This window comes from Coturnix japonica, chromosome 3 (genome assembly GCF_054131305.1).
Source record: "Coturnix japonica strain WE chromosome 3, WE-NBRP24, whole genome shotgun sequence".
Lineage (NCBI taxonomy): Eukaryota > Metazoa > Chordata > Aves > Galliformes > Phasianidae > Coturnix > Coturnix japonica.
The window spans coordinates 76,671,051-76,678,152 of NC_140665.1; the positions used below are offsets into that span (position 1 = coordinate 76,671,051).

At 40.4% G+C, this 7,102-nt stretch overlaps 1 long non-coding RNA gene across 1 annotated transcript; it reads right to left on the minus strand.

Annotated features, from left to right (window-relative positions):
• Nucleotides 1-2,043: 2,043 nt before the first annotated feature.
• LOC146761504 (uncharacterized) lies at nucleotides 2,044-6,805 on the minus strand. The gene is made up of 3 exons (XR_014944880.1): nucleotides 6,749-6,805; nucleotides 3,712-3,834; nucleotides 2,044-2,271 (listed from the first exon to the last, which is right to left on the minus strand). It is a non-coding gene; the product is annotated as an uncharacterized LOC146761504 (long non-coding RNA).
• Nucleotides 6,806-7,102: the final 297 nt, after the last annotated feature.

The window sequence follows — 7,102 nt, forward strand, 5'->3', positions numbered from 1 at the left end:
TTTTGTGTGTGCGTGTTTGTGTTTTTTCACATTGTACATACTGTATTATATTCATTATTAACATTTGCAACTTACTGTTGTGGTGACTGCAATTGCTCTCTATGTTCAGAAGTTTGTTGTGAAGAGGGAAAGTTTGTGTTAAACCACTTGGGTCTTTATTTTGGAGCACTAATTGGAAAAGATTTGTGGAGGCAATTTTTCTCCTACTACGTGGAGAAAAGACAGTAAAAGATGGAATGTATGTTCTAGACCAATGAAGTATTCCTAGCCCATAGAGTATGGAAGTAAACCAAAAGTCTTTCCATTGACTATTCTGGATTTTGGAACATGTCTTGTGTGTTTAAGTGGCGTCCAAAGGTCTGAGCTGTTCACAAATGGTCCATGTCTGTTGTCGTTACCAGGAAATGTATGGAATGGGCCAGAGTTTGAAGTTACAGTTTTTTTTCAGTTCCAAGTCACACGAACAAAAAGAGAGATGTCATTATTCAATCTGCTGCAGTCTTACAGAGTGCTGAGTTTCCCTGAGAAGGAAAAAAAGAAGAAAGAAGAAGTAAGAAAAATAAAATAAAATAAGGGTTGGGGGTTGGGGGGTGGGAAGGGAGTGGGGGAAAGTAATGAAAACAGTGTTGGCTAAGAGAATATTGGGGGAGAACTGGTAAATCTCATTAAAGGGGAAGAGCCATTATGAAAATGGTCATAAACACAGTTAGACTGGAAATTAATAGTGCAATGAGATTCTGAGCTTAAAAAAAACCCCATCACTATTTGATAAATATTTTTAAAGAATCCTTATAAGTACAGGTGAAAAAGTTCTGTAGAAATCACTGCATTAAAAATATAAACAAAATATGAATTTGGTGTTGTGCAGAGGACAGTTTGCTATACTTAAGGCAAGTTCTTTGTGAGTAATCGTGAGGAGGCACCGTTTACAATTCCAAGTGAACATACTCAATGGCACTGCTAATTCAGATGTGAACCCCACTCAGCATCTGTAACCTCTTGCTGAGGTTAGCTAAGAAAATAGAAAACAACTTCTGGTAATACTTGAAATAAGGTCTAGGGGCCCACAGCACATAATGAACAGTACTGAGAAAATGGGAAATATGTTGCATTTTGCTTATGATTTCCTGAAAGTTATGAACAACTACTTGCTCTGAAGGGTAATGTAATATGACCTGGCTTATCAATTTCAGCTTCAGAAAAACAGAAGCTATTTTCAACTTTACTACACTTTTCCAAATGTGCCATAAGAGTTTTAAACTTGGATTAGTATAGAGTAAAATCCCCAAGGTTGGAAAAGACCCCCAAGATCATCTAGTCCAACTGTCCACCTTCTGCCTATATTTTCCCACTAAATTATGTCAATTAGTGCCACATTTACACGTTTCCTGAACATCTCCAGACTTGATCACAGTTCCCTCAGCTGGTCTTCATAAGACTTGTGCTTCAGACCCCTCACCAGCTTTGATGCACTTCTCTGGACACATTCCAGGGCCTCGATGTCTTTCTTGCTGAGATGGGCCCCAAACCAAACACAGTACTTGATGTACAGCTAGAGTTGAGTACAGGGGGCAATTACTTCCCTGCTCTTGCTGGCTGTGCTATTTATGATAAAAACTAGGATGCAATCTGGCTATCTGGGCACACTTCTGAGTTGTGTTTAGCTGAGGATAGACCAGCACCCCCATGTCTACTTCTTCTCCACATTCCTCCAGCAACTCTTCCTCAAGCCTGTACTGTTGCCAATTATTAGCTGTTACCAATGTTCTTGTTGCTGCTAAAAGGAGTTCTAGATTAGTGTATCAACGGTTGGGTACACCAGAAATGGCAACATCTACCTGACAGTAGATTCACTGTCAAGGGAAACCTGTGTTCATGGTCAAAACTCTGCCATTTGAAAGTGTGATTATGTTAGTAACTCATGAAAATTACCTAGAAATATACCTGGTTATTATCATAATTTGATTACACCGTGAAAAGTAAAGTTCCAAGAAAATTAAATTGAGGTTTTTTATTTGCACTGAGTGCTCTTCATCTCTATCAAGCAACTAGATGTTGAAAAAACCCAAACAAAATAAGACCAGAAGGAAATGCTTTGGCTTCAGGCTTGCTGAACTGTCATGAAAAAATGTTCTGGTTTCAGCTGGGATGGAGTTGACTTTTCCACGAGATAGAAGGACTGAAAAAGGACATTGCTTCAGTCACAGAAACTCTATTCATTCCTTCTTCCGTAAATGATGATGACAAACAAATACTTCTTTACTTATTAGTCTAAAAAAAAGAAAAAAAAAAAAAAAGGTGACTCACCAAGCAGAGTGGGTGAATAAAATTTTGAAAGACTGCCTTACATATTTGACCAGTGTAATGATCATTTTGCAGACCTTTTATGGGTGATTTAGAATATACGTGAGCATAGAGTGAATGTGGGGGTGAGAAAATGCATTTTCCCACATATAAACCCAAACCACATGAATCTCAAATAAGCCTTAAAGCCATAGTTCAAAACAAACCCACTAGGCTGAGTTCTAGGAATTCCTTTTAGAGTGCAGAAAGACCAGCATACAGAGGTTTGTGCCTTTTTCAGAGCCAGTTAAGGACACTAAGTCCTAAAAAAAGCAGAGTGATTGTTGTCTTACTCTAATCTGAAAGGCTATAGCCCATGACTAGTCTGTGCCTGTGACTCCAGCTCAGCAGGCACAATGGTAAGTCTGTGCAAGTTAATTGGGGGGGGGGGGGAGGGGAGAGGGGGGAGGGGAGGGGGGGGGGAAGAAAAGAAAAAAAAAATTTTTTTGAATCTTCTTGTTTGAAAGACATAGTTTTAAATGGCACTAAGTTAAACCCCATCCATGTTGCCCAGCTTTGGACTCTTGGCTTCCCTGACAGACCTATGCACCTATGCTCAGGACATCTGAGGAAAGGATTTTCTTTCAATTATACAGTGGATTTTAAAAGTAGACTTTAATATCTCTTCATTGTATGTTTGCCCTTTTCTGATTAATTACTGTGATCTGTGTTGTGGTTTTAGGGCAGGAAGCCCCTCTATGTGCGGCAAACTGGTTGAGTAGCAAATTGCAGTTGTAGGCTTTGCTTTTGGTATAACAAGTTGAGTACCATCCTGATTTATTATGCTAGCTCCTTTGGCACTCTCTAGAGTAGACATTAAACCCATAAAGACAGAGCAGCTTTATGAAATGGCCACTCAGGGTGCAGCACTGTTTTTGTGGCCTTGGTTGAGAGGACAACCTGGTAGGCCTGGTACATGCTGGTGTTCCCGGGAGAAAAAAATGCCTGCATTCTCTATCTGGCTTTTTTTGCTCCTGTTCTCTATGTGCTGCCACTGGATCTGCTGTAGGAGTCTGTAACTCTTCATTCTTTTCTTGCACATATCTTGGTACACCTCTTGATATGATTCTTCTCTCTACCACATGCTTTCTCTGGCTATTTCTCCTCTTTTCTGTTTTCCTCTCTCCCATCTGATTTCCTTTTTCTGTGTGGATCTAATCTGACTTTTTCCATGGCCTACAGAACCAGAGAAGGTTCCAGCATTACCTGATCCTTCCATTCCTTTTGTCTAGCTGTTATGAGAGTAGTGCTGGCATAGCCATGGCTGAATGCAGGGAAGAAGAAGGAAAACACTGTGCAACTGATACATGAGACAGGTATGGGACAGAAGAAAGACACACAGCCAATTTTATTTCCACCAGGAGTTACCTATGAATTCTTTGGAGGTACCAGTACCTCTTCCTGCTCTGAGACCTGTCCACTTCTTCATGGAATCACATAATGGTTATAGTTGGAAGGGATCTCAGTGTACAGGAGCCCATGGACAGAAGGCTATGTGGGACAAAAGAATTATTTGTCTTTGTTATGTGCATCTTTATCCTACCTTTGACACATTCATGACCTTGAGGTGTTAATAGTGCAAAAAACAGAAAAGAAGGGAATGCAAGGTCACTAACTTCAATCACAGTCAAGCCTTGAGGAAGTTTTTCTATTATCATGCTCAGGTACAAGATTGTCTATCTTTTTGAAATCAGAATTGTCTAAAAAAAATCACAATGACATTTTGAAGTGAAGGGTATTTAGCTCCTAAATCTATGCCTACATGAAATGAAGAGTATTTGGCTCCTAAAGCTGTGGCCATGTGAATCTGGTGAAGGCTTTACAATTGTTAATGGCTTTACGATCTCTTGCCTTCAACTGAAGCAGCAGCTAGGCCAATTACCAATTGACACCAAGGTGATGGAGTGACAAAATGGCAATTTATTGAAACATACACATCCTTATATAACCTACGCCTTTTCATCTACGCCTACTGAATTGCACGTCACTAAGATTCTTCCAGAATATGGGGAAGGGCCTGTCATGTCACATGCCGATAAGTTTCCCATATTTCGTCTAATACAGCAATCTGGACTCTGGATTTCTGGGAAAATCTGTCCTGTTTAATATTGAAGATAGATTTTGAACTGCTTATTCTAGACCTATCGCTTCTCTAATCTTTTAGTTACAGAAGTAAAATCCAAGCTGTATACCTTTTAAAGCTAATTGAGTTTATTTTTTAAGCTCTCTGGGGGTGTACCAACAAAAATGATGCCATTAGTCAGCAAAAGCAAAGCTTTATGTGCATGGCAGCATGCTCAGTAATTCCTTCCAGCTGCAAAATATATTAGTGTTCTGATCTAATCAAATCATTGTTTCTAGGATTTTCCTAGATGTATTTCTTAATTTATGTAATCATGTAGTTTAAAAATATTTTAAATTGAAATAATTTTTATATATTGCCTATAATAATTTTATATACTGTGACATTTCTTTTTATGCTGGAATTACTTGGGGCCTTTGCAGGGATCATCCAGATAATCCTTTCCAAGCAGGACACTGTAAGAAATCACTTGATGGCATCTGGAGTGGATTGCCTGAAGGAAATGTAGGCAATCTGTGGATGTCTGGCTTTTGTCAGTACCACTGTATGTATTTAATGATGATATGATGCAATCAAAGTCCAACTTTCCTGCTCAGCCTTGTGATCTCAAGGTCTATAAGTTTCTTAATGCTACTGTAAGATTGGGCTGTTTAATCTGTCTTGTAGGTAATTTAAGGATTTCAATTGCCTCTTTATCCTGCCAGCAGCTGGAAGCATAGTGAGGACCACACAGTCATAGTCTTAGGATGAGTCTACAGAGCCCAGCAATTCTGAGGTTAGCACATTTTTGTTTTGGCAACTGGTACACACAGAGTAGGTGCTTGCAACCTGATCATTTTCTGCACCTCTTATTTTGCTGTCTCAAAATGAAGGAATCAAAATGTAAGTCCACAAATATGACTGCTATTCTTGGCAAATTTTTGCCACATAAAACATAACATTTTGGCTGTTTCTAGTCTGCTAGAGTCAAGTCAAAGCACAGTGTTCTATTTCCTCCACATTTATGATATATCTTCAAATTAGAACCACTAATTAGGAACTGTAAGTCTTAGTCTTATGAATGTGAAACTCCGGTTCAGTTAGGACACTAGTGCTCATTCGATATTGTTTTGTTTTGCTGACAGCTGCAGACAGTGACTTCCCTTGGGTTTCTTTGAAGTTAGTTGTGTTGGTCTGATGGACCTTGTCATATGTTCCTCTTAGACTGCCTCTCTGCTGGGGGCTGAGCTTTGACTCAGCCCTCAGTCCAGGCTTCATGCTTTTCTCTGCTTTCTGCACTGTCTTCATCAGTCCAATTTGCTGTAGAAGTCCTCCAGCTCTCCAGTTAGGGTAAGTGCTACAAGAACTATAGGTGCAATTGAACAATTCATTGCTGTCTTTGGGAGCAGCAAAACACAGTGGTCACACGTTTTTTGCTCACCAGTGATGGTCTGTCAGCTCTTTGGTATGTAGCTGGCAGGGAGGTCATGTTAAAGGGCATAAGGGAGATGTAAACTTAATTTTTCACTTAACAGAAACTGAGAGTGTATAGAAGATACTATGTACTCCACCATTCAGGATAGGTGGTAGGATGAAGAAAAACAGAAAAGAGAAGTGGTTGCATTCACAGGGAAAGGAGGTGCATCACATTGCCTGTGGATTTAAGCAGGCTATGGCAGAGAAAGCACAAGTTCTTTGGGAAAGGTGAGATGAAAGAGTTGTGGTTTCAGGCATTGGGCAGCCCAGCACCACACAGTTGTTTGTTCACTTCACAGATTCACAGAATCACAGAATTGTAGGGTTGGAAGGGACCTCTAGAGATCATTGAGTCCAACCCCCCTGCCAAAGCAGGCTCCCTATACCATGTCACACAGGTAGGTGTCCAGGCGGGTCTTGAATATCTCCAGAGAAGGAGACTCCACTACCTCCATGGGCAGCCTGTTCCAGCTCTCTGTCACCCTCACTGTAAAGAAGTTCTTCCGCACATACATCCTATGCTGTAGTTTCATCCCATTACCCCTAGTCCTGTCCCCACGCACTACTGAAAAGAGACCATCCTCACCACTATGGCTCCCACACCTCAGGTATTTATAAACCTGGATCAAGTCCCCTCTCAGCCTTCTTTTTTCAAGGCTAAACAGACTCAGTTCCCTAAGTCTCTCCTCATAGGGGAGATAAATGACTTCCCCTCCCAGTAGCATAGGGAAGAGAATTGGGTAAAAAAGCCAACAAAGTGGAATTGCTGGATTGAGATAAAGTAGAAAGAAGAATAAGATAAAATTAATAGTAATATTAATAATGCATATTTACTTAAAACAAGTAATGCACAGAGCAGTTGCTTACCAGCTGCTGACCAGTGTCCAGCCAGTCCCTGAGCAGCAGCTGCCCTTCAGCCAACTCAGTTTTTTCAAGTCATTTTTCACATGATGTCACAAGCAACTCAATATCCCTTTGGCCAGCTCAGGTCAGCCGTCCTGGTTCTATCCTCTCCCGCATCCAGTGTGAGAAGCTGAGAAACTGAAGTGTCCTTGGCTCTATACAACACTGCTCAGCAACAACTAAAACACTGGTGTGTGTCAACATTGTCTCCTAAAGAAAAATACGGTATCATACCAGGAACTATGAAGACAAAATTAGCTCTATCCCAAATGAAACTGGAATAAAAAGTGACTTGTAAATCCACTGAGTAAGATGTGT